The 25,912-nt window shown below is 39.8% G+C and overlaps 1 protein-coding gene and 1 pseudogene across 4 annotated transcripts in view; one reads left to right on the plus strand and one right to left on the minus strand.

The window, feature by feature from the left end:
• Positions 1 to 1,054: 1,054 nt before the first annotated feature.
• Positions 1,055 to 1,812, minus strand: LOC123790530 (folate receptor alpha pseudogene; annotated as a pseudogene).
• Positions 1,125 to 25,912, plus strand: part of KLHL3 (kelch like family member 3) — a 177,395-nt gene continuing 152,607 nt past the window's right edge. Inside the window, exons 1-6 of one of the 4 annotated variants that reach the window (XM_087862242.1) lie at positions 1,125 to 4,899; positions 5,408 to 5,563; positions 5,835 to 5,899; positions 7,935 to 8,100; positions 21,337 to 21,461; positions 22,601 to 22,682. The gene's annotated coding sequence lies outside the window, so the exon portion shown is untranslated. Of the gene's footprint in view, positions 5,564 to 5,834; positions 5,900 to 7,873; positions 8,101 to 21,336; positions 21,462 to 22,600; positions 22,683 to 25,912 lie in introns of all 4 variants that reach the window. The other 3 variants (XM_087862240.1, XM_087862243.1, XM_087862241.1) reach the window with 3 other exon arrangements.

Here is a 25,912-nt window from a genome sequence, read left to right on the forward strand (position 1 = left end):
TGACTCCTGGTTTTGGTTCAGGTCGTGATCTCAGGGTTGTGAGATAGAGAACCCCGTGTCCGGCTCCATGCTCAGCGTGGAGTCTGCTTGAGATTCTCTCCCTCTGCCCCTCCCGTTTGTGCTCTCTCTCTCTCTCTCTCTCTCAAATAAACAAATCTTAAAAAAATAATTTTAGTCTTTGAGTTTGCACAATTAATATATATATTTTGATGACAGTATGTTCAAATTTTGTATATTTAGAATGAATTATATTTTATTTTTAATCCTTTAGATCCTTACTGGCAATATGACAGAAATCATGAGAAAACCTTGTTTATAACAACGTAAGTAATGATTTTGATGAAATTAAGGTAAGAAAGATAAATTTTTTGTAACATATCATAATTTATGCATTATGTGTGTCTTTAGTTTTATTATTTATCCGTACATTGCCAGCTTAATAAGTCCTTTTCACAAATTGTGTATATTCAGTCAATTCTTAAAGATTTCATATTATGAATTCACTAAAATTCATTTATAACCCTCAAATCCAATACCCTGCGTTAGTGGCCGTTCGTGGACCGATGCAGAGTGGTGAAAAATTTGAATCACCCGATGAGCACCATGTTGAACAAGATAACTATTCTGACTCTGTTTCAGCTCTCATACTATATTCAAGTTCCTTCTTATGGTCTATTTAGTGCCATATTTTTCACATTTTTATGCGTTTTATTGGTGCTTTCACTGTTTAAAATAGTCCCCCATCTATAGTGCTGAAGTGCTGTCCAGTATTCCCAAGTGCAAGAAGGCTGCAATGTGCCTTACAGAGAAAGTGCGTGTGTTAGATAAGCTTCGTTCGGGCGCGAGTCATACTGCTGTGGCAGTATACTTATTAAATAAGTATCTTTACACAGAAGCCTCTTTATTTATTGTGTTGTTTTGTTTTTGTTTTTTACATGTTGGGGGTCCGGTTTATTCAAACTGTCAGAGTGGAGGGAGGAACAGGAAGTGAATAGCTGGGAGCTATGGGGCTGAACAGGACAGGGCTGAGGAGGTATCGGAAGGTAAAAGGAGTTCAGCTGAGCAGCCAGAGCAGCATCAGGGCCAGGCTGAGCAGGAGAGGCCAAAGCCTACAGAACCCAGCCCCACTCATGGCCTCAGCATAGAATCTCATCACGGCCTGGTTGGGGTTGCCCTGGGCTGGGTCAAACCACATCTGGATACAGCAGCTGCTCCCTCAGCTATAGTTGGCTGAGTTTGTAGGAGTGGCTCCAGGTCTCATTGCACAGAGCAGCAGGTGCGGGGAAGTAGAAATGGAAGGGGTGGCAGGCAGCTGCCACTGGGCACCACTTATACCCTGACGTCCAGGCCCAACCCTGTGCCAGTTGTTCTTGTAGGTGTAGGAGGTGTGGCAGCCTTCCCAGCAGTGCTTACAGTCCTCTTCGCACAGGGGCATGTTCAGGATGCACTTTTTATGCCGGGTATGGCTCACCTGCTGGACCCAGGGCCCCAGGTTGGGGAGCACTCATACTGGCAGGTGTCCTGGATGAGGTGCTGTTTACAAGCGGGTGCCATCTGTCTGCTGTGGTCCCAGTTGAATCTGTATAGGTGGGAAATATCCTTATGGGCTTCCTAGCTGGTATCAGCAAAGCAGCAGGAATTCTTTTTCCAGGGGCTGCACTGCTTATGCAGCTTGTCCTCCGGGCTTGGCTTTTCCTTGCGGGGCTTGGCATCCATACAGAAATTGAGAAGCTCAGTTCTGGGCCAGGCTGCCCATACTGTGTCTACCCCCACCTGAGGGACCAGCAGCTGTGTTACCACCAGCTGGGGCATGTCAGTCTCTGATTCTGGTGACAACCAGGGAGGGTTAAGACCTCCAAAGAACTCAGCAGGTAAAGGACCACTGGACCCCTCACACCTCTCTTCTGGCTTTATAAGCTAAACAGAAGTATCTTTAAACAGAAATTCAGAACAGGTTATGTATTGATTGGTTGTTAAAAACATGACTAGAGGCTCATAAGAATTCAACGCTGTGTTTTTCCTAGTGTTCACTAATTCACTGTTCATGGCAAACTTATAGAATATAACTATTGCACTTAATGAGAATTGGCTCGCTCTATCTATCTATCTATCTATCTATCTATCTATCTATCTATATCTAGCTCCCCATTGCCATTTCAGATCACTTCTTTTCCAACTTTGTGGAATTTCAGTCCAGTTAGGTATACCCCTTTAACCTTTTACTTTGCTGTAATTTTCTGATTCAGTCCATTATATTCTTTCTCACCTCTGAGTTCAACAAACATTAATGCAGTTGAACTGATCAATCTTTTTTTTTTTTTAAAGATTTTATTTATTTATTCGACAGAGATAGAGACAGCCAGTGAGAGATGGAACACAAGCAGGAGGAGTGGGAGAGGAAGAAGCAGGATCATAGCGGAAGAGCCTGAGGTGGGGCTCGATCCCATGACGCCGGGATCATGCCCTGAGCCGAAGGCAGACGCTTAACTGCTGTGCCACCCAGGCGCCCCTGAACTGATCAATCTTTAGTGCTTTTTGCATCTTGCTTAAGAAATTCTTCCCTATCCTGAGGTCATATTCTCTGTACAGTCTTTTAAAGGCTTTTCAGCTTTTAAAAAAATATTTATTTGAGAGAGAGAGAGGGAGTTTGTGCACATGCATGGGTGGGGGGAGGGGCAAAGGGAAAGAGAATCCCAAGCAGACTCCTCACTGAGCATGGACCCTGACATGGGGCTTGATCTCACGACACTGAGATCATGACCTGAGCTGAAATCAAGAGTTGGATGCTTAAGTGACTGAGTCACCCAGGATCCCCAAAAGTTTTTCAGTTTTGACTTTCACATTTAGGTATATAATCTGCTTGAAGTTGATATTTTTGTAGTATAAGTTAGAAGTAGAATTTCATTTTGTTCTCAGAGACACTTGATTATCCAGACCCTTTTATTGAAAAGACCATCTTTCTCCCACTACTTTGCAGTAGCATCTCTGTCATTTATGAAGAGTTTACACATGTATAGTTCTATTTCTGGCTATTTTGTTGTGTTTTTTTTAGATTATTTATTTATTTATTTGAGAGAGAGGAGAGAGAGACAGCGCACAAGTGAAGGGAAAGGGGCAGAGGGAGAGGGAGAAGCAGACTCCCTGCTGAGCAGGGAGCCCAGTGTGGGGCTCAATCCCAGGACCCTGGGATCATGACCCAAGCCGAAGGCAGTCACTTAACCAACTGAGCCACCCATGTGCCCCCATAAATAAAATCTTAAAAAAAAAAAAAAGGAATTATAGGTATGCTCTTAGTATAGGGGGCTGATTAAAATAAAATAAATAAAAAATCAAGTATGTTTTTGGGAAAGAATTGTTCATCAGAAGTACCACCAGCCTGCATTCAAAGAGTCTGCAATTGTTGGCCCCACAATTGTATGGGAAGGAAACATGTAGAGAAAGCTGCAAACTCCCCAAGGAGGGCATATTTTCCAGGGCCCTCTTCAGAGTGACTAATAATAATTGAAAAGGAACACCTTGCCAGAAGGCAGAACCAAGAGCCATGGTGAGCAGTGTTCACTTGTAGGTAGAGAAAACAAGACCTAGTCAAGAAATATTCTACTTTCCTAGAGTAGGAATGCTTGTAATTGTCTGCTCAGTGAGATTTAGAATTGTGCCTTCCATCTTTCTCCTTTACAAATGAGAGATTTATTGTAATTATCCTGACCGTGTTCTCTTGTGTGTATATATTGGGTTGGTGTGGAAAAATAACTTGTATTACTAGTTCACAGGTGTCTAGGTTAAAATGAACCTCTTCTAAATCTGATGTAGAAATGAACACATTATCACTTAGAGATCTTGGACTTTGAGCTCAAAGCAGTGACTGTGGTGGGACTCTAGGGTCTTCTCCCTTGGGGAGGAGGTAAGTATTTTGTATGCAATGGGGTGGGAACTGAATATTTAATAATAAGAAGCATGGGCTGTGATTTTTTTGTTATTATTCATGGACTTTGGTGCCCATCTTTACAAGAGGATTATACTCAAAATAAGCAGAAGTGACATATATTGCTTCTTTCAGAAGATTTAAGAGTTAACCTTGTGCTTGGTTATAAGTCTCTTTGCTTTCTCCCGTGACAGGCATTAATGTTTGAGATAATGGTTTATCTCAGTCTTGGTCCCATAGCAAAGAAGATGTGGGTCAGTACTGCAGCTGAACACTGTTCACTGTGCAGTGAACACGGAAAGCACAAAACAAATGTTTGTGGTTGTAAGCCACTGGGATATTTGAGCCATTTATTATTACCACATAACCTAGTCTTCCATGGCTTAATACAACTATGCTTCCAGTATTTAAAAAGATAAAATATAAGCCTAAAATGATCTTCAGGAAATAGAAAGTTATACAAAGGAACAGAAAATATTTGAAAAAGAACCAAATAGGGCTTCTAGAAATGATAAATATATAACCTAATAAAAATTCATTAACAGTTTGACAGAAGGTTCATCAAAGCTAAAGAGAGAATTAGTGAACTAGAGGATAGATCTGTAGATACTATCAAGAATGCTTTCAAGAGAGACAAAAAAGGTGGAAAGCATGGAAGTGGAATTAAGATGTGTGGTGGACAGAGTAAGAGGATTGATTCATTTAGTCGGGATTACATAAGGAAAGTTGAGAAAGAATAGGGCAGAGGCAGTTATTTGAAGATGTAATGACTGAAACTCTTTTAGAAGGAATTAAAGAAGCTCAGTAATCCCAAATAGGATCAATAAAAAGAAATCCACCCAAGATGCATCATAGAAACCACAACAAACAGACAAAGAAAACAAAATCTCAGAAGCACCAGAGGAACAGAGTGGATGACTTTCAAAGGAGCAGTAGTTGGGTTAATAGTTAACTTCCCACCAGCAACAGGTAATCAGGTGAGAGTGGAATGGTATCTTTAAAGGGTTCCCATAAAATATCTTCCAGGGTAGAACGGGAATTAAAAAATATCCTTCAAGAATGAGGGTGAAAGAAAGACTTTTTTTCAGACAAACAAGAAGCTGAGAGAGTTTATCTCTAGCAGATGCTGCCTATAGGAAATTCTAAAGGATGTACTTGAGACAGAAGGAAAGTGATCCTTGAGGGAGGAGCTGAGGTTCAAGAAGAAGAGCAAAGAAGGTGGCAGATGTGTATGGGTAAACACTGATTGTATAAAACAGCAGTAATAATGTCCCAGTATGGTTAAATAAGTCAAATACACAGCAATAACAACAGCCATAATTTAATCCAGGAGGGGGAGAATGCATTTTAAAAGATCCTCGTATCACCTGAAGATAGGGTATAGACACTCTTTAGCCTTGGCTTTGATAAAGTAAATATGCACACAGTTATTTCTGGGATAACTGCTAAAAGAGTAAAACCAGTGCATTATTTCCAAACCAGCAGATGAAGAAAAAGGAATTACAACATACTGTTTGCAGGTGGAAGGTTATCAAAGCAACAAGGATGACCTTCAGGTTTCTGAATTTGGCAACCAGGTGGATGATAATACTCTTCACTGAAGTAGGCAACAGGAGGAAGAGGAGGTGTGGAAGGAGGATGGTGAGTTCCCCGTGTGGGGCAAGTTGAATGTGGGGTGTCAGGGATAACTGAGTGGGGATGACCAGGGGACAGCTGTTGAGTTTCCTCAGGGAGACGCAACAGGGCCAAGACAGTGGGTTTTTTTTTTTTTTTTTTTTGACCTTTTTGTTTGTTTGGTTTTAAGAGCTTCTTCTCAAGTTTAAAGTGATTCTTAGTTTTCTTCTGAACTTATAAATTTGCCTAACTATTTTGAACTAATCTTGGTTACACTGTCTTGACACATTTTTAACAGATTTTTCTAGTATCACCTGGAGGAAGATTGTGAAATTGATGCCTCTGGAAACCTTTAAAAAAAAAGTAAGGTGCTTTTCTACCTTAAAATGTTTGAGTTTGCCCCCTCCCCCAAAACACCTCTAGAGGGCTGGATTTTTCTATGTATAAGAAAAATTGTTTTTTGGTTTTCATTTTTGGGTTTTTTTAAATTAATTTTTTAAATTGTATTTAAGAGTTTATTTTCTACTCTTCTCTGCCATCTGGTGGCTTGTGAATGGAACATTGCATTTGGTAGGAAAACAAGGAATTTGAGCTATTTTGAGATATGTAACTTACTGAAGAGAAGCAATATATGGTTGTGTGTGTTTAACTTTGAAAATACCAAATCACAGCAATAGTTTTGGGGCACAGAAATTTGTCCGTCTGTGGCATTTTCTGGACTCTGTACGCACTCTTCTCTTTACCTCCTGTACCCTGCTTCATCATCTAGAATTTTTGACCTCCTGTATAGTGCTAAGTAAACTGAGTAATCAAAGTTAAAGATTCCCTTCTGTACTTAATTAAATCCTTGTTGGCTTTATGACCTGTATAAGTGTATGGTCTCCTTTAGTTCCCATTTGGACATCATCTCCTTTTCTCTCTCTGTAGCCTGTGCTAGGCAAAATAATAACCTCCACAAAGATGTCCATGTCTTAATCCCCAGACCTGTGAATGTGGTACCTTATGTGGCATAAAGTGCTTTTAGATAGGATTAAGGCCAAGGACCTTGAGAGAGGGAGACTTTGGGATTATGTGGGTGGGTACAGTCTAATCATATGAGCCCCTCTCCTGGTTGCAGTCTGAGAGTCAGTGGAAGGGGAGTGGGGAGAGAGATTGATAGATGGGAGTGAAAAAAGTGTGAAAGAAACTAGACTGGCTTGTAGATGGAAGGAGTGGACCATGAGCCAGGGAATATGAGTGGCCTCTAGAAGGAAACCATTTTTCCACTATAGTCTCCGGAAAAGAATGCAGCCTTGTTAACAACTTAATTTTAGCCCAGTGAAACTGGCATCAGACTTCTTACATACAAAACTGTAAGATAATAAGTTTGTGTTGTTTTAAGCCACTGGGTTTGAGGTAATTTGCTATGACTATGATAGAAAACAAATATAAGCCTTAAGTCCATGTCTTGTTAGAATTGGGTCTGGAAGCCTGGATTGGGAGGATGCAGAGCTAGCTTGAATTTGATCTAGTGGCAAACCTAGAGAACTGGAGGTCGGTTGGTAATAAACTAGTTTCTTTGGCAAGTTTAATGGTGCTCCTCTCTTTGCGGTTAATGTTGTGACCCTGCAACTTCCCATCTGCCGTTTTATTTTCACCCTCCTCTGTTTCCGGGCTGCGTTGCATTTTCCTTTTCTACCTTGTCCCTCCTCTTTTCTTGACTAAAGGCAGTAGTTTGAGGCAGATTTAATTATTTTACAAATATTCATTAAATGCCTGCCATATGAGGGCTAGTTCACAGTTCTTGACACCGGAAGTCTCATAATTTAGTGGGGGAAACTGACAAGTAAACATATACTGCAAATCTGTCTGATATAAGCAGTAATAGGAGTGAGCATGGGATAGAGTCATCTAACCTGGCCAAAAAATTCAGGGGGCTGACTGATCCTTTAAATTCATTACCACAGATCATAACTGGGAACTCCAAATTTCCTGGAAATACTCCTAAATTTTCCAGCAATCTTACATTCATTCCACCACTCTCAGAAATGGCTGTTTCTCATCTTCTCTCTCTACAAGTCTTCTTCATTCCTCTTTATGGTGGTTTAAAATATGTCCACAAATTCTTTAATAATCTTCCTTTCACGAGGTAGAGCTTAAGTCCTCTCCGCCTTGAATATGAGCAGGACCTGGTGATTCATTTTAAACAAACTAATATGGCAGAAGCGACCGTGTGTATATATGTATATGAAATCATCACGTTGTATGCTTTAAATGTATTACAATTTTATTTGTCAATTATACCTTAACAAAACTGGAAAAAAAAAAGAAGTGACTATGTATGACTTCTGAGACTAGGTCATAAAAAGTATTGTGGCCTTCCTTGCTCTCCATCCCTCTTGGATCCCTCACCCTGGAGGAAGCCAACTGCCCTGTAAAAAGTATCTCTATGGAGAGGGCCTCGTGGCAGGGATGAGGTCAAAGGCCCAAAGCCTTGTGGGTGAGCAGTCTTGGAAGCAGATCCTCCAGCCCTGGCTGACATCTCGATGACAACCTCTGGCCAACCCTGAACCCCAGTCACTCAGGTAAGCCTTCTGCAAATAACTGATTCACAGAAACTATGAGATAATAACTGTTGTTTTAAGTGACTGATTTGGGGGGTAATTTGTCATAGGTAACTACTACAGATCTTCGTACTTAAAAGTGGAATTCTTCTATATGAAAGACCTGAAAATGTGGGTTTTGGAATGAAGCAGTAGGCAAAAGCTGGAAGGACTTTGAGGAAAATGTTAGAGAAAAATTGAAGCATGTTGAAGAGTCTGTGAGAAGCAGCCTCGTGGCTTTTCAGGAGACTGTGGGTGAAGACTTAAAGGAAAGTAACAAAAATATTACCGGAAGCAGAAGGAAAGGGAATCCTTTTTGTGTAGAAGTGGAAAGTTTAGCAGCACTGTCTGTCAGCTGTATTCATGGGGAAAGTAGCAAATGTCTATAAAAAACATGGGTTGTTTAGCTAAGGAAATTGCCAGGCGGGATGGTAAAGATGCTGCCTGGCTGCTTCTTATAGTTTCTGCTAATGGTAAAATGTTGAGAGAAGAGAGAGATCTGTTAAAGAAAAGATGGTTAAACACAAAGGAACCAGGACTTACTAGTCTTAAAATTTCCCTGCATCTTCAGAAAGCAGATGATGCTAAATTTAAGAACAGGCTTCTGGGCAAAGGTGAAAATCCAGGAAACTGAGGAAGATATGATCTCATGAGCTGCTAAGTTTTGGGGGGATGATTTTGTTTATAGCAATGTGATTGATAGACTTCATTGTCCTTACTCAAAGTTGATCACCTTGCTTATGACTCCGTGGAGAAAATAGCAGCCTTTTCTCATCTTTCTAACACGGTGTATGGTATGCCGACATCTGTACCTGGGCTCTCTGCCTCCTTCCCGGTGAAATGAATACGTGCCAGCCTTTCCATTAGTGCTTTTTAATCCATCCCCGTCTTGAGGACTTTAATTCAACAACAGACCTTCTCTCTCTTTCATTGTCAGTTTCTCCCACTGTAATGAATCATTCTTATCAGTAAACATGCTCTATTATCTGTCATCTTATGAAAACAAACCCTCTTTTTATTCCATATCCCTCTCTCACCATCACCTCATCTCTGCAACCCTTTACAAGGGAACTTCTTTGATGCTCCTTCATTTGTCATTCCCTTTCAGTCCACCCCATTTGTCTTCTGTCTCCATGCGGCTAAAAATTTGTTTGTCCACATCACAAATCACCTTTATCCTACCCAACCCAGTGGTCTCTCTTCTAATTTTAGCTGATCTCTCAGTAATATTTGCTTTAGGTAATGTCTCCCTTATTTTTTTTCCAATGGCGTTATTGAAATATAATTTCCAATACTGTACAGTTCACCAGTTTAAATTGTACAATACAGGGGCACCTGGGTGGCTCAGTCGTTAAGCGTCTGCCTTCGGCTCAGGGCGTGATCCCGGGGTCCTGGGATCGAGCCCCACATCAGGCTCCTCCGCTGTGAGCCTGCTTCTTCCTCTCCCACTCCCCCTGCTTGTGTTCCCTTTCTCACTGGCTGTCTCTCTGTCAAATAAATAAATAAAATCTTTAAAAAAATAAATTGTACAATACAGTGTTTTTATTATATTCACAGGGTTGTGGAGCCATCACTACCATCTAATGTTAGCACATTTTTGTCCCCCCTAAAAGAAACCGTGTATTTACTAGCAGTCACTCCTCATTTCCCCCTCCTCCTCTGTCCCAGCCCTAGGCAACCACTTACCTGATTTCTGTTTCTGTAGATTTGCCTCTTCTGGACATTTCCTATAAATGGAGTCCTATAATGTCTGGTCTTTCGTGTCTGACTCCTTTCACTTAGGAAAATGTTTTCAAGGTTCGCCCATGCTGTACCATGTGCCAGTATTTCATTCCTGTTTATTGCCAAATAATATCCCATTGTATGGATATGCCACATTTTATTTATCCATTCATCAGTTAATAGTCATTTAGGTTGTTTCCACTTTTGGGTTCTTATGATAATAGTGCTGCTCTGAACATTTGTGTTTAACTTTTTACATGAACATACATTTTCATTTCTCTTAGAAAAATCCCTAGAAGTGGGATTGCTGGGTCATATGGTAACTCTATGTTTAGCTTTTTAAAGAAACTCCAGATTGCTTTCCGGAGTGGTGCACCATTTCTCATTCCCACCAGCAATGTACAAAGACTCTACTTTTTCCAAATCCTTACTAACATTTGATTGTTTATCTTTTATATTGTAGCAATCTCCTATAGACTGAATGTTTATATCCTCCCTCAAATTCATATATGGAAACCCTAATTCCCAGTGTGATGGCATTTGGAGGTGGGGCCTTTGGAGGTAATTAGGATTTTTGTAGGTCATGAGGGTAGAGCCCCCACTATGGGCTTGGTTCCCTTATAAGAGAATGAAGAGATCAGAGCTCTCTGTTTCTCAGCCATGTGAGGATACCAGGAAAAGGCTGTACACCAGGAAGAGGGCCCTCACCAAGTCCCTGACCAAGCTGGCACCCGGATCTCAGCATTCTAGCCCCCAGAACTCTGAGAAATAAATTTCTGTTGGTAAAGCCACCTAGTCTCTGGTATTCTGGTACAGCAGCCCTCATTTTTGAAACACTTCCCTGTTTTGCCTTCTAAGACATTACACTTTCCTATTTTTTTCCTACCTCACTTGCTGCTCTTTCTCAGTCTCTTTTGTGTGTTTTACCTCATCTTCCCCTTCATTCTCCTTTTCATCCATCAAGGTATTAAATGTTGGAATGCCCCAGGGCTCTTTCTTAAGATATCTTCTATATATGCTCATACCATGTCATCTTGTCTTATGTCTTTAAATACTATGTGAAAATTGTGTCCAAATTTCTATCTTTAGCTCTGACACTTCCCTTATTTCCATACCCCTCTATCCAGTTGTTTAATCACTCTTCCTAGATGTCTAGTAGGGATTTCAGACTTAACATGTCCAAAACAAAACTCATGGTTTTCACCCATAGAGACCTGCCCCTTCTCACACTCTTTAAATTTCAGTAAATGGAATTGCTGTCCACCTCATTGCTCAAGTCAGAAGCCTGGGAGCCGTTCTTGATTACAACTCCTGTTCCCCTATACCCTGTATCAACTCCCTCAGCAAGTTACTCTTAACCCTGCCACCCTAGGGTATTTGAATTTATGTATTTTCTTTCATTTCTACGAGCTTAGTCCTAGACATCATTATCTGTTCCCTGGACTACTATGGTAGACCTCTGTTTCCTTGCCTCTCTATTCTGCAGTCCATGAGTCATAGAGCAGCCAGTCATCTTTCAAATTTAAGATATCACATCATGTTACTTCCTTGTTTAAAATCCTTCAGTGGTTTCTGTTGCTTTTAAAATCTACATTTGTTTGCCTGGCCTATGCGGCCCTGCATGATTTGGCCCTTGCCAGATCTCTGCGCTCATTACCTACTGCTCTTCTCTGTTGGGAATATCCAGCCCAATGGGCTTCTTTCTTCCTTGGGGCTTTTATACTAGCTCTTTCCTCTGCCTGGAAGGTTCTTCCCCTAGATCTTCACATGGCTGACTTCTTGTCATTTATGTTTCAGTACCTGTCATTCCTAATGTTTTTGTGTGTGTGTATATATTTGTTTATTGTCTGCTCTTCAACACCCCCTTCACCAGCCATAAAATCCTTGAGATTTGACTTTCTTGTTCAGGGATGCATTTCTGGAACTTAACATGGTGTCTGGTAGACTCTCCTTAAATATGTGTTTAAAAATGTATTATTATTTATTGAGATATAGTTGACATAGGATGTTATATTAGCTTTAGGTGTACAATATAATTTGATTTATGTATATATTGTGAAATGATTACCCCAGTAAGTTTAGTTATCATACATAGTTACCATTTTTTTTTCTGTGATGAGAACTTTTAAGATCTACTCTCTTAGCAACTTTAAAATATACAGTACAGTATTAACTGTAGTCACCATGTTATACTTGACATTCCCTGGACTTAATTTATCCTATAACTAGAAATTTGTGCCTTTTCTACATTGTTGGTGGGAATGCAAGTTGGTACAGCCACTCTGGAAAACCGTGTGGAGGTCCCTTAAAAAGTTAAAAATTGAGCTACCCTATGATCCAGCCATTGCACTACTGGGTGTTTACCCCAAAGATACAGACGTAGTGAAGAGAAGGGCCATATGCACCCCAATGTTCATAGCAGCAATGTCCACAATAGCTAAATCGTGGAAGGAGCCGAGATGCCCTTCAACAGATGACTGGATTAAGAAGCTGTGGTCCATATATACAATGGAATATTACTCAGCAATCAGAAAGAACGAGTTCTCAACATTTGCTACAACATGGACGGCACTGGAGGAGATAATGCTTAGTGAAATAAGTCAAGCAGAGAAAGACAATTATCATATGATTTCTCTCATCTATGGAACATAAGAACTAGAATGATCAGTAGGGGAAGAAAGGGATAAAGAAAGAGGGGGTAATTAGAAGGGGGAATGAAACATGAGAGACTATGGACTATGAGAAACAAACTGAGGGCTACAGAGGGGAGGGGGGTGGGGGAATGGGATAGACCGGTGATGGGTAGTAAGGAGGGCACATATTGCATGGTGCACTGGGTGTTATACACAACTAATGAATCATCGAGCCTTACATCGAAAACCGGGGATGTACTGTATGGTTACTAACGTAATATAATAAAAAATCATTATTAAAAAGAAATTTGTGCCTTTTGGCCACCTTCATCTATTTCACCCCTCCCCTTCCCACATCCTGTGTCTAGCACCCACCAGTCTCTTTTCTGTATCTATGAGGTGCTTTTTCCTAAGATTCCACATGCAAGATTATATAGTGTGTTCTCTCTCTCAGATCTCTCTCTCTGTGTGACTTAATTCACCTAACATATTGCCCTCATGGTCCATTCAGGTTATCTCAACATAATATCCTTCTTTTGTATGGCTGAAAAATATTCCACTGTGCATATATACACCACATTTTAAATTGGGTCACCTGGGTGGCTCATTCGGTTAAGCGTCTGCCTTTGGCTCAAGTCATGATCCCAGGATCCTGGGATTGAGTCTTGCATTGGGCTCTCAGCTCAGCGGGGAGCCTGCTTGTCCCTCTCCCTCTGCCTGCCACCCCCTCTGCTTGTGCTTGCTCTCTCTCTGTCAAATAAATAAATAAAATGTTTTAAAAAAAATCCACTCATCCATCAGTGGACGTTTAGGTTGTTTCCATGTCTTGGGTATTATAAATAATGCTGTAAGGAACATTGGGGTGCAGATACCTTTTGGAAAGTTCAGATAAATACCCAGAAGTAGAATTGCTAGATTGTATGATAGTTCTGTTTTAAAAATTTTAACGCACCTCCACACTGTTTTCTATAGGGGCTGCACCAATTTACATTCTCAACAACAGTGCACAAGAGTTCCTTTTCCTGCACGTCTTTAACACTTGTTATTTCTTGTCTTTTTCATATTAACCATTCTAACAGAAATGAGATGATAGCTCCCTGTGGTTTTGATTTGCATTTTTATGATCATTAGTAATGTTGAACACCTTTTCATATGCTGTTCGTGTGTTCAGCAAACACCTGTTGGCCATTTGTATGTCGTCTTTGGAAAAATGTTTATTTAGATGCTTTTCCCATTTTTAAATTGGATTTTTCTGTTGAGTTGTGTGAGTTCTTGATATATTTTGTATATCCCTATCAGATATATGACTTGTGAATGTGTTCTCCCATTCCATAGGTTGCCTTTTCATTTTGTTGATGAAGTCAACAGGAGCTTTTTCATTTGATGTACTCCCAGTTGTTCATTTTTGCTTTTGGTGTCAAATCCCAAATATCAATGCCAAAAATGATGTTAAGGAGCTCACCCTCTGTGGTTTTTTTTCTAGGAGTTTCATAGTTTCAGGTCTTACATTCAATCTTTAATCCATTTTGAGATTATTTTTGTGTATGGTGTAAGATATTTGTCCTGTTTCATTCTTCTGCTTGTGGCTGTCCAGTTTCCTCAACACCATTTATTGAAGAGATTCTTCTTTCCTCATTGTATATTCTTGGCTCTTATGTCATAAATTAATTGGCCACACATGCATGGATTTATTTCTGGGATTTCTGTTCTGCTCCATTGATCAATGTGTCCGTTTTTATTACCAATAGGATACTGTTTTAATTACCACAGCTTTGTAATATAGTTTGAAATCAGGAATTATGATGCTTCTGGCTTTGTTCTTTCTCAAGACTCCTTTGGCAATTCAGAGTCTTTTGTGGTTTCATACAAATTTTGGGATTGTTTGGTCTACTTCTGTGAAAAATATCTTTGGAATTTTGGTAGGGACTGTGTTGAATCTGTAGATTGCTTTGGGTAGTATGGACATTTTAACAGTGTTCTTCCAATCCATGAGCATGGCATATCTTTCCATTTATTTGTGACATCTTCAGGTTTTTCATTGGTAGCTTTAATTTTCAGTGTACAGGTCTTTCACGTTCTTGGTTAAATTTACTACTAGGTATTTTTTCTTTTTGTTGCAGTTATAGATGGGACTGTTTTCTTTTTTTTTTTTTTTTTTTTTTAAAGATTTTATTTATTTATGTGACAGAGAGACAGCCAGCGAGAGAGGGAACACAGCAGGGGGAGTGGGAGAGGAAGAAGCAGGCTCATAGCAGAGGAGCCCGATGTGGGACTCGATCCCGGTACGCCGGGATCACGCCCTGAGCCGAAGGCAGACGCTTTAACGACTGCGCTACCCAGGCGCCCCGGGACTGTTTTCTTAATTTCACTTTCTAAATATTTGTTTATCGAGTGAATGAATGAATGATTTTGAACTCATTTCCAAACTGAATTCTTAAACAGAGTAAGAGTTATCTAGGGAAAGAGGGGAAGAAAAAGGGGAAAGAAGTATCCAATTAGTGTGTCTCAAATGCATTATAGGTGTTCAGGAGATGTTAACCCCCCCGGTGTTTGACATACCTAGGTACAACCTGGGAACAGCACAGAAAGCATCCATCCCTGTGCTGAACTACTCAGAGGGCATTCATAATGCAGCAGAGTGTGGCTACAGGCCCCATCCCTGAAAACAGCAAATGTTTTGAAGGATAGCTGGCATTTGCTTACCCCAGTGCAAGGTGCTGAGAGCATTCCAAGGAAGTCTTCTACTAGTTTGACATCTGTTTAAATAGTCAGCTGCTACCTATTGAGGACAAGAGGCAGTGGAGTCAGTGGAACACAATGATCCAGGAGTCCTGTGAATATAGTATATAGCTGTTCTGAAAGATAAAGCAGAAGGGCTGAGCAGGGGTTCCTGGTGGGCACAGCTTGGGGTGGTGGCCCTGAATTACTGTCTTCAAATATATCACATTCTTCTGTCTGAAACTGAAATACGTTTTTGTGGGATCTAAGGGTAACTGCAAGGTAGCTATTATGGTATAGACTGCAAATAAGAGCTGCTTCATTATTTAAAAATTTTTGATTTGGAAAGTTTAATTGCATTTGCAATCCTTTTGCATTAGTACAAGAAATCCTTCTTACAACTGACTTCTTCTGTCAGTAATTTCCTGCCTGCTGGATTTCTTTCTTTCTTGGGACTTTGCACTAGCTGTTCCCTCTGCCTGGAATGCTTTTGTTTGCCAATAAAAGAAAAGGCAGAGGGATTAGATTCCTTAACTACAGTTTCAATTGAGGTTCATTTTAGAATGTTTATAAAAAACCTTAAAATTTTCGTCCACCTATCCATGAATAAAGTTTCTTGTGGATGATGAATGTCAAAAATTGAAGAAATTATCATTAAAAATTCTTTAGCAGAAATTGCATGTAGCCTGTTTTCATCCCGTCTTCCTTTCTTCCTTTTTAAATAATTCAATAAAAAAATTTAGGGCTGAGCAAAGTAGGCATTTGCATCGACGTTGGGGGAAAGGGGCTATTTGGCATGGGATATCAGAACCTGAATAGAGTGAGGAGGAAGTCTATGAGGGGGAGGATGGTAGCAGCCTCTATGGTTGTTGAGAGCTTGAGAGAGGTGAGGAGGTTTTCTGCACAGGATGATGGTGACAGCAGGGATCTGACACAAGAATTTGGACCTAGAGGGAGAAAAAGAAGGCAGTTAGATTGAGAGGCAGAGTTGGTAAATGCTGGCTACTTCAGTGGGGGTGAGAAGGGTGCTTGCTGGCCTGGCACCATGTGTCAGAGCTTGATTGGGATGGGGAGGCAATCTGTGCAGGAGGGTGGTGGTCACCTGGCATGGGATATTGAAGCCCAGTAGGATGAGAGGGGCCTGTGGCAGCAGTGATGGGCCAGCAATGTGTCAGAGTCTGAACAGGGTAAGGAGGACTTCTTTGTGAGAGGGTGGTGGCAGGGCAGGAAGTTGATTACACACAGGCAGGACTGAGTCAATAAGTAAATATATTGAGGATAATGCCGCCAAGTTTTTCACTGTTCTAAATATGGAATAGGAAAAAAAAAAACTGTAATAACTCTGGTATTGTATTGGAATTGGAAGTAGTGATGTGAACTCAGGGTTTGATAGATAAATGTAGAAATGTTGATGTAAATGCATAGATTTTATACATGTAATATATGTGTGTAAATAATATACTATGTGTGTATATATACATACATATATTTCCCTGTCTCTGAGAACAGGAGTACCCCTAAAATAGGACACATCTAGTGCCCTATTTTGATTTCAAAGTCCCATTCTCCACTAAAAGGAACCAAGACTTCTTTGGAGACGTAGCTCATTTCAGGACAGGGCAGAGAAAGTCCAAAGTGAGCCAGAAATATCTTGGTAGTAAAGTAAAAAGTGCTCAAGGAATTATGGGAACACGTTAAAAGAACGCAGATGTGAGTTTGAATGAGTTTCTGGTGGCCAAATCTGGATACTTTGAGCATCAAAATAAATAATATCAGATTATAACCCATTGAGTAAAATAGGAACCCATGAGTCCGTACTGATATAAACAACTGAATATGGGACGCGTGGGTGGCTCAGTTGGTTAAGTGTCTGCCTTTGGCTCAGGTCATGATCCCAGGGTCCTGGGATGGAGCCCCATGTTGGGCTCCCTGCTCAGAGGGGAGACTGCTTCTCCCTCTCCCTCTGTCCCTCTCCCCGCTCATGCTCTCTCTCTCTGAAATAAATAAATAAAATCTTTAAAAAAAACAGTTGAATATATAATTGGGGTAAAGAGAATACATGTAGAATGAATAATTGAGTTAGAAAATTGCTGTTTTGATACCATCATAGTAATAATTCAGCCAAGAAGCATTGGTGAATATTACAAACTAGTGGATGAAAGTTTGGTGAAGAAAGGAATATTATGTAGTCTCAAAATACCGCCCTACAAAATACTTACTAATTACAAAGGGGTAAAAAGCAACTCTATGGTAGATAAATCTGACAGATACACCTTAATTGAGTGATCAAAGTTAGTATCACCTGTAATGAAACAAATAGAAATCATGTGCCACCTGATAGGTGTACACGTCACCTCAGTGACATTCCTGCCCAAAATAAATAACCTAATGATGAGGGCATAGCCAACAAATCCAAATGAGGGACATGATACAAAATAATTGGCCTTATGATCTCCAAAAAAGTTGAGTTCATCAAAGTCAAAGGAAGATGGATGTACTGTTATAGATTAAAGAGACTTTAGCAGACATGAAATCTAAACACAATGTGTGTTCCTGGACTCGTAACTTTCACATTATTGGGACAATTGTTAAAACTTGAACTGGGCTTCTGGGTTTGTTGATAATAATGGATCACCGTTAGTCCTGAATGTGATGGTTGTCTTGTAGTTATGTAGGAGAATGTTCTTATTTATAGCATTTATACACTGAAGTGTTAGCACCGGCCCTGGGGCATCCCATCATGTTGGCAATTTACTCTCAACTGTTCCAGGAAAAAAGTTATTTGTACTATTGTTGTTGCAACTTTTTAATAAATTTGGAATTATTTTAAAATATAAAGAACAGTTACGTATAAATGAGTAAGCTAAATTTTCTCATGAAAACATTTTGATAACTTATTATATATCTTCTCTATTGAAATTTTTTCATTAAGGCCTATATAGATTAACCAAATCATTTCCAGTTTATCACTGCACGTTGTACGAATATTCTCCTTTTTTGTGTGTGCACTATAATATGAAAAAGCCTGTGTCACATTATTTTAGGCAGAGGGAGTCACATATGCAAAAGCCTGGAGCTCAGAGAGTATGTCTTTTAGGAGACCTGCAAGCAGTTCAGCGTGTCTGGAAAGTGTGGAATTGGTGGTGGGCTAGCTGTCAAGAGAAAAGACATGTAAACTCTTAACTATAGGAAACAAACTGAGGGTTGCTGGAGGGGAGGTGGGTAGGGGGATGGGGTGATTGGGTGGTGGGCATTAAGGAGGGCACATGATGTGATAAGCACTGGGTGTTATATGCAACTGATGAATTATTGAACTCTATGTTTGAAACTAATGATGTACTATATGTTGGCTAATTGAATTTAAATTAAAAAAAAAAAAAGACAAAACATGTAGCAACCTTAGCTAGGTGGTAGTCTCGTTCACTGACTTAGGGGATGTATGATAATTCACTTCTAGGTCCTAAAACTGATAAGCAAGAGCACAACATTAGCGAGAATGCCCCCCAAATGTCTAGGAACTGCCTGAAACCATTTGTCTAGAAACTGCCCCAGGATGCTTCTTGACCTCAGAGTTAGTCACAAATTGCTTTAAACTTGTGCCTGCAGGAGGCACACCTGAGAAGCGTGAAGAGGGATGGAGAAGGTGGCCGGCCTCTTCTGTATCTACTTTCAAATAATTTAGCAAAAAGATACATGTGGTAGGATAATTTACTGAGATACTAACTTGCCTTTTGTTCTGCTTTCCTGCCCTATTCCAAGAATGCTTTTCTGCTTTCTTTCTTTGAGTTTTTGTTCAGCAGGGTCAAGGCAGTACAATTGCCTTTTGTTTTTCAAAGGTAAATTCTTTGAGGGGCTTATGCTATGTGGTCTCAAGAGAGGAGAGAGGCAAGAACCCAGGAGGGAGAGTCTGCTACGGAAACCTCAAAGAGAGATTTATTTGGGGAGGAGAGCTACATGGCGTAGTGGGGACCAGGATCCAGTCCCTCTGTGCTGCTCCATTGTAACCTCCTGGGGATGTGGCCCGACTTTAGTGTGAAATGGCTTTGTGGTATGGTGGGTACCTGACCCTTTGTGTTAGGGCTCCTAGCTGCAGCTGGAAGGTGAGTTTCAGGAAGCAGCAGAACCCCCTTCCTGTAAGTGACTCTGTCCTCTTAGACAAAGAACCTATCAGCAGTGACCACAGATCAGAGAGTTGTCCGTAAGTATCTTGGACTGTGTAAAACCTGAAATTTTTGTTCTGGGGATAGGATGTGGCCCCAGTATTGACTGAGGTTAAATCAGTTTAAGGAGTGCTGGCTTAGGATGAGATTTAATTTGTTAATAAAGAACATGGCTTTTCTTACACCTAGAAGTATGAAGTAAATTTCGTACTTACCGTACACATTTATAGCTCTAAAGCTGTAGGAGACATTACTTACACATGAAAAGACATTGTTTTTTTTTGCCAGAAAAAAATCAGCATAAGTCTTTAGTTGTACCCCTTCTGTAAGAGAAGTGGGATATTCTGATTTGATACATGCGTCCAGAAATTAATGCCAGATGAACTCAGGATGCCTCAACAATTTTGGTTTTCTGTTAGTCTTTCTAAACCAAAAGCTAAACTGTAGTGGAAAGGAAGGTACAGGCCATTCTGACATTTGGTAGATGAAGGTGCCTTTCTGCTCTCTTCCCTTTCCCAGGGCTCCCCGAGCTGACTTAGGGCTGGGAGCAGGTCTGGGGTGAATACCAGTTTAATTCCAGTGTTCTTGCAACTTTATCTTCTAGACAAAAAATCTCATTCAAATTCCCAAACCTCATATTTCTTTTAATCTTATTTTGAGTCAGGAGAAATCGAGCCTCGAGACTTCCTTTGTGACAGGCGGTCAGTAGACTTCGGATAAATGATAACTACAAGTATAGAGTGATGACCCAACTCCTACGTTAGCAGTGTTTTTATTTTCTAAATAAGGAAGCCTACCCAGGAACTGTACCAGCAAGAGTGTTATGGGCTTAGCCATGTGTGACAAAGTTGTTGACTGCGGGTGAGAAGTTAGAACTCTGCCACCAGCTGCTTGTGTGGCTCTGGACATAGCATTTCAACTCTCTGGACCACATGTGTCACTTGAAAGTTTTGGAACTGGATGACCATTAATGGGTGTGTCCATGCTCTATCTTACTAAGATTCTAGAGTGTAGAATAGGAAGATTCTTTGAAAATTGAAATTCAGGGTAATAAGGAGCCCTATCAACCCTAAATACTTAGATATAATGGGATTTAACTATTTCTAGTAGAATTTTTGAATGTGCCGGTAAGATCAATGCAGTGTTTTTACAAAACCATGCTCAAACTTGTGATGAAACATAGAAAAAGTATTGCTGTCTATTTTGGTTGAATGCTGTAGATAAGCATGTCAGACCCAGGTTAAAAACAAATCCCCCAAAGCTAACGGAAATAAGATGGGAATTAGCAAATTATTAGAATTTGAACAGAATTATGTGCAGTTTTGATCCTTGAAAGAAACTCCTTAAAGGTTACTGATGAATGAAAAGTGCTTTATATATTCACTTCAGAAGCTGAAAAATAGACCATATTCAGAATCCCGGGCAGCAAAATAAAATAGATTTCATGTAAATTAGGCTGTGCACATGGCCAATCCCAAACAAACAAATCACTGCTGTGTATGCTGAGAGATCTCAGCCAGTGAGTGTCATACGAAATAAGTTCCTCAAGGAGCACACAATTCTTGATTTCATAGCTGCTAATCATCATTACACTGTTGCTCATATAAATCTTGCCTATTTTTATTTTTCCCACTGTTCTTCTCCTGGTTTTAGTAGAAAAAATGTTTTTCTCTAATATTAATGTGGTGAAATTATGATACTAAATACCATTTAACTAAAAATGTTGTTTAGATCCTGAATGATCCAGATAGGCTTTATATATAATCTGAATTCACTGAACAATTGCAGTTAAATACCCCTCTAGCAGTTTACTGAGTAGAATAATCTCTGCTCTGCTCTGATGTTCGGTATGTATTTAGAAATGAGGAGGGACCAGATTCCTGAGGACTGAAAATGTGTATGGTGTATGAATGTTTATTTCATTCACAGGTCTGAGCATAGAACACTGTATAAATTAAATCTCACGCTGTATTGTCACTCTTTAGGTTGATGGAAATTTGATCTCAGTGCACAAGTTCTCTGTATAAGTGAGGAAAAGAAGCTTTATAAGTTGTCCACATTCCCAACTGTACTACAGGCTGAAACTAGAAGCTGAAGATGGACTTAACAGGTAAAATTAAAAACTTGCTTTTCACATTAATCTGACACATGCCTCCTGGAGAGTAAAATATTCAGTATAAAATTTGCTGAAGGAAATAAATATTGAAAAAAAATTGAAGTTCTTACTGGACTAAGTAAAAACAATATATTAAAAATGTAAGTTTTGTTGGTAATATAAATATAACTCATAAAATTAAAAACCAAAGTTACATAATTTATGTAATTTTAAGGAATGTCATTCTGTGACCCCTATATAAAATGTGTTGGTAAATCACTAAATCCGATGTAATTTTACCTGGAGAAATTCAGGCAAGGTATGTATAGGCAACTTTGTAGACACAAATGAGTGAGGTCTTATACCTCTACATATGGATACTTCTGGGTGGTTGTATAACACACTACCATACACTGGGTGACTTAAACTACAAAGTTTTATTTTCTCATAACTCTGGAGTCTGGAAGTCAGATATCAAGGTGCCATAGGGGTTGGTTTCTGGTGATACCTCTCTTTCTGGCTTTCAGATAACACTTTCATCCTCTGTTCAAACATGATCTCTTTGCTGTGTATACATGGGGGAGAGAGGTCTCTGGTGTCTTTCTCTATCTCTCTCTTTTTTTTTTTTTTTTTTTAGAGAGAGAGAGATAGAAAGAAAGGGAGAGCGTGAGTGGGGTTTGGGGGGATGGGGGAGGGGCAGAGGGAGAGAGAGAATTCCAAGCAGTCTTCATACCCAGCATGGAGCCAGTGAGGGTTTTCATCTCATGACCCTGAGATCACGACCTGAGTCGTGAATCCCTTTATTTAACTTCAGTTACCTCCCTAAAGACCCTCTTTCCAAATCTAGTCACAACGTGGGGTTAGGGATTCAACATATGAATTTGGGGAGGTGCCCAGTCCCTAGCAAGTGTTTATGTCCTTGAAGTTTTTTTTTTTTTTTTTTTACTGTCATTTAATGGATTTTTAGGAAGAAGCTATAGAAAATGGGTTTCGTTTGCCATGTTTTAGTTTGCATATTCATGAAACCCTTCTAACTATAGTTCCTGAATCACTTTGAGATAAAGAATGAAAGTTACAAGGCTTTCTTCCTCAGATTTTATCTTCATTGGTGTATGGGGGGAGTGGCCTCATCTCATCCCTCTTCCCTCTTTCAGTGTGGGGCTTGAAATCACAACCCTGAGATCAAGACCTGAGCTAAGATCACGAGCTGAATGCTTAACTGACTGAGCTACCCAGGTACCCTATCATCCCTCTTCCTTCTGACTCTACCTTTTGGCCTTCCATCTTTCAGTTTTTCCTTTGTGGCTCTTCACACTGAAATATTCAAATTTCATTTAAACAGAGTTCTCTGATCAAATTGTCATTTGCAACTACAACAATCTGTGCCCTCAGGTGACGTTAACTAGACACATTAATGATGTGAAAATGGTAATATCTTTCTTGAATTTTTAAAGAATTTTTAATTTTTAAGTTGAGAAATATAAGCAAAGGGATTCAGAAGGATATTAATGTGTTTCTTCTCCTCCTCCTTATTCTTACTCTTATGCCTTATTTTTCCTGTCCATTGCATTTATATTACCTGACAAGTTGGGCACAAACTTTTTTTGTGTGATGCAAGGCTGGGTGGTAAATAGTTGGCAGATCATAGGCAGTGTATCCTAAAGCCTCAGTTTTTTTAGCTGAAAGATTGATATAATAATAAAATACACTTCTGAAGATCCCTGTGAGGACTCATTAAGATAATGTATAGCACTTAGCATCAGGTATTGAATAACATTGGTGATCTGGTGGATATTTGCAAGACAGAAGTAGAGATGTGGAATCCTCTTGTATGAGTTAGGTTTAGTTTACATAAAAGAGGCTTAAAAAGATAGATATTTATTTATCTCTGACCTAAAAAGCCTAATGATAGGCAGTTAATGGCTGATATAGCAGCAGCAGCAGCAGCAGCAGGAACAGCTGTAAAACAGAAAATCTCTCTGACCTGTCTCCTCTTCAAAATTTAGTGGTTTGGTGAATGCAATCGTGATCTACCTTATCATAAAATAAGAAACTTAACCCACTAAGATCATTTGATCACCACGTTAGGTCAATTCAACTCTTAATTATCTCTCAATTAATTCATCCTTCCCACCCAATCCCTACTGCCTGTGCCTTACTCCTGGCCTTGGAGATGCTAACCATTAGTATTGTGTACCACACTGGCATTCTAAATGGGCTCTTTCTCAAGTCACACCCTGCTCTAATCTCTCTTCTATACATTTACTATGGGATAGTCTTTCTAAATGTAAATCTCTGTTATCCTTCTCTTTAAAACTCGTCAGTGGCACCATGTTATTTATAGAACTAAGAGCTGGAAAGTTTTCGAAAGACAAGCGTAATCCTTCTGATCTAGCCCCTGCTTACTATTCTAGCTTCATTTTCTTTTATTCCCATCTGAGGTAGGCAGAATAATGGTTACCTCAAAGATGTCCACATCTTAATCCCTGAGACCTATGTATATATTATGTTTATGACAAGGGGGAATTAAGGTTGCAGATGGCATTAAGGTTGCTAATCAGTTGACTTTAAAATAGAAGGATTTTCCTGGATTATCTGGGAGTTAGAAGAGTCAGTGTCATAATGAGCCAGTGTGAAACTCAACTGGCTATAGATGGCTTTGAAGGTGGGAAGTTGCCAAAAGCTAAGACATACAGGTTGCCTAAAGAAGCTGGAAAAGACAAGTCATCAGATTCTCCCCTGTAACTTTGAGAAAAGGAACCAGCCCTGCCAACACCTTGATTTTGGCCAACTGAGAGGTATATTTGATTTGTGACCTACAGACTGTAAGATAATTTGTGTTTTTAAGCCACTAAATTTGTGGTAAGTTGTTGCAGCAGCAATAGGAAGCTAATACACCATCACACCTTGATAATTTACTTGTGCACCTCCAAACACAGTAGGTATATATACTGTTTCCTGTACTTGGAATGCCTTTACCTTTATGTAGGCCTCTTACACCTACTTCTTTTATTTTTTAATTATGACATGTTAGTGACCATACAGTACATCATTAGTTTTTGATGTAGTGTTCCAGGATTCATGGTTTGCGTATAACACCCAGTGCTCCATGTAATACGTGCCCTCCTTGATACCCATCACCGGGCTGGCCCATCTGCCCACCCCCCCTCCCCTCTAAAACCCTCAGGTTGTTTCCCGGAGTCCATAGTCTCTCGTGGTTCATTTCTCCTTCTGTTTACCCCCCCTTCATTTTTCCCTTCCTTCTCCTACCAATCTCGCTGCTATTCCTTATGTTCCACAAGTGAGTGAAACCATATGATAATTGTCTTTCTCTGCTTGACTTATTTCACTTAGCATAATCTCCTCCAGTCCTGTACATGTTGATGCAAATGTTGGGTGATCATTCTTTCTGATGGCTGATAATATTCCATTGTATATATGGACCACATCTTCTTTATCCATTCATCTGTTGATGGGCTTCTTGGCTCCTTCCACAGTTTGGCTATTGTGGACAATGCTGCTATGAACATTGGGGTGCATATGGCCCTTCTCTTCACTACGTCTGTATCTTTGGGGTGAATACCCAGTAGTGCAATTGCTGGGTCATAGGGTAACTCTATTTTTAACTTTTTAAGGGACCTCCACACTGTTCCAAAGTGGCTGTACCAACTTGCATTCCCACCGACAGTGTAAGAGGAATCCCCTTTCTCCATATCCTCTCCAACAATTGTTGTTTCTTGCCTTGTCAATTTTTGCCATTCTAACTAGTGTAAGGTAGTACCTCAATGTGGTTTTGATTTGAGTTTCCCTGATGGCTAATGATGTTGAACATTTTTTCATGTGTCTCCTACCTTTATGTAGGCCTCTTACACCTACTTCTTTTATTTTTTAATTATGACATGTTAGTGACCATACAGTACATCATTAGTTTTTGATGTAGTGTTCCAGGATTCATGTATGTCTTCATTGGGAAAGTGTCTGTTCATATCTTCTGCCCACTTTTTGATTTGATTATTTGTTTCTTGGGTATTGAATTTGAGAAGTTCTTTATAGATCTTGGATACCAGCCTTTTATCTGTAGTGTCATTTGCAAATATCTTCTCCCATTCCATGGGTTGCCTCTTTGTTTTGATGACTGTTTCCTTTGCTGTGCAGAAGCTTTTTATCTTGATGAAATCCCAAAAGTTCATTTTTGCTTATGTTTCCCTTGCATTTGGAGACATTTTACACCTACTTCTGAAGTTAGCTTCTATCAGAAGAATTTACAGATTGGATTTCTGCTCATTTCTGTCCTAACACATTATATTTGTAATCTTTCTTTTTTTTTTTTAATAAGATTTTATTTATTTATTTGACAGAGAGAGAGACAGGCAGTGAGAGAGGGAACATAAACAGGGGGAGTGGGAGAGGAAGAAGCAGGCTCCCAGCAGAGGAGCCTATTGCAGGGCTTGATCCCAGAACGCTGG

Source organism: Ursus americanus, chromosome 5 (assembly GCF_024610735.1).
Source record: "Ursus americanus isolate L20-20 chromosome 5, mUrsAme1.1.p, whole genome shotgun sequence".
Classification (NCBI taxonomy): domain Eukaryota; kingdom Metazoa; phylum Chordata; class Mammalia; order Carnivora; family Ursidae; genus Ursus; species Ursus americanus.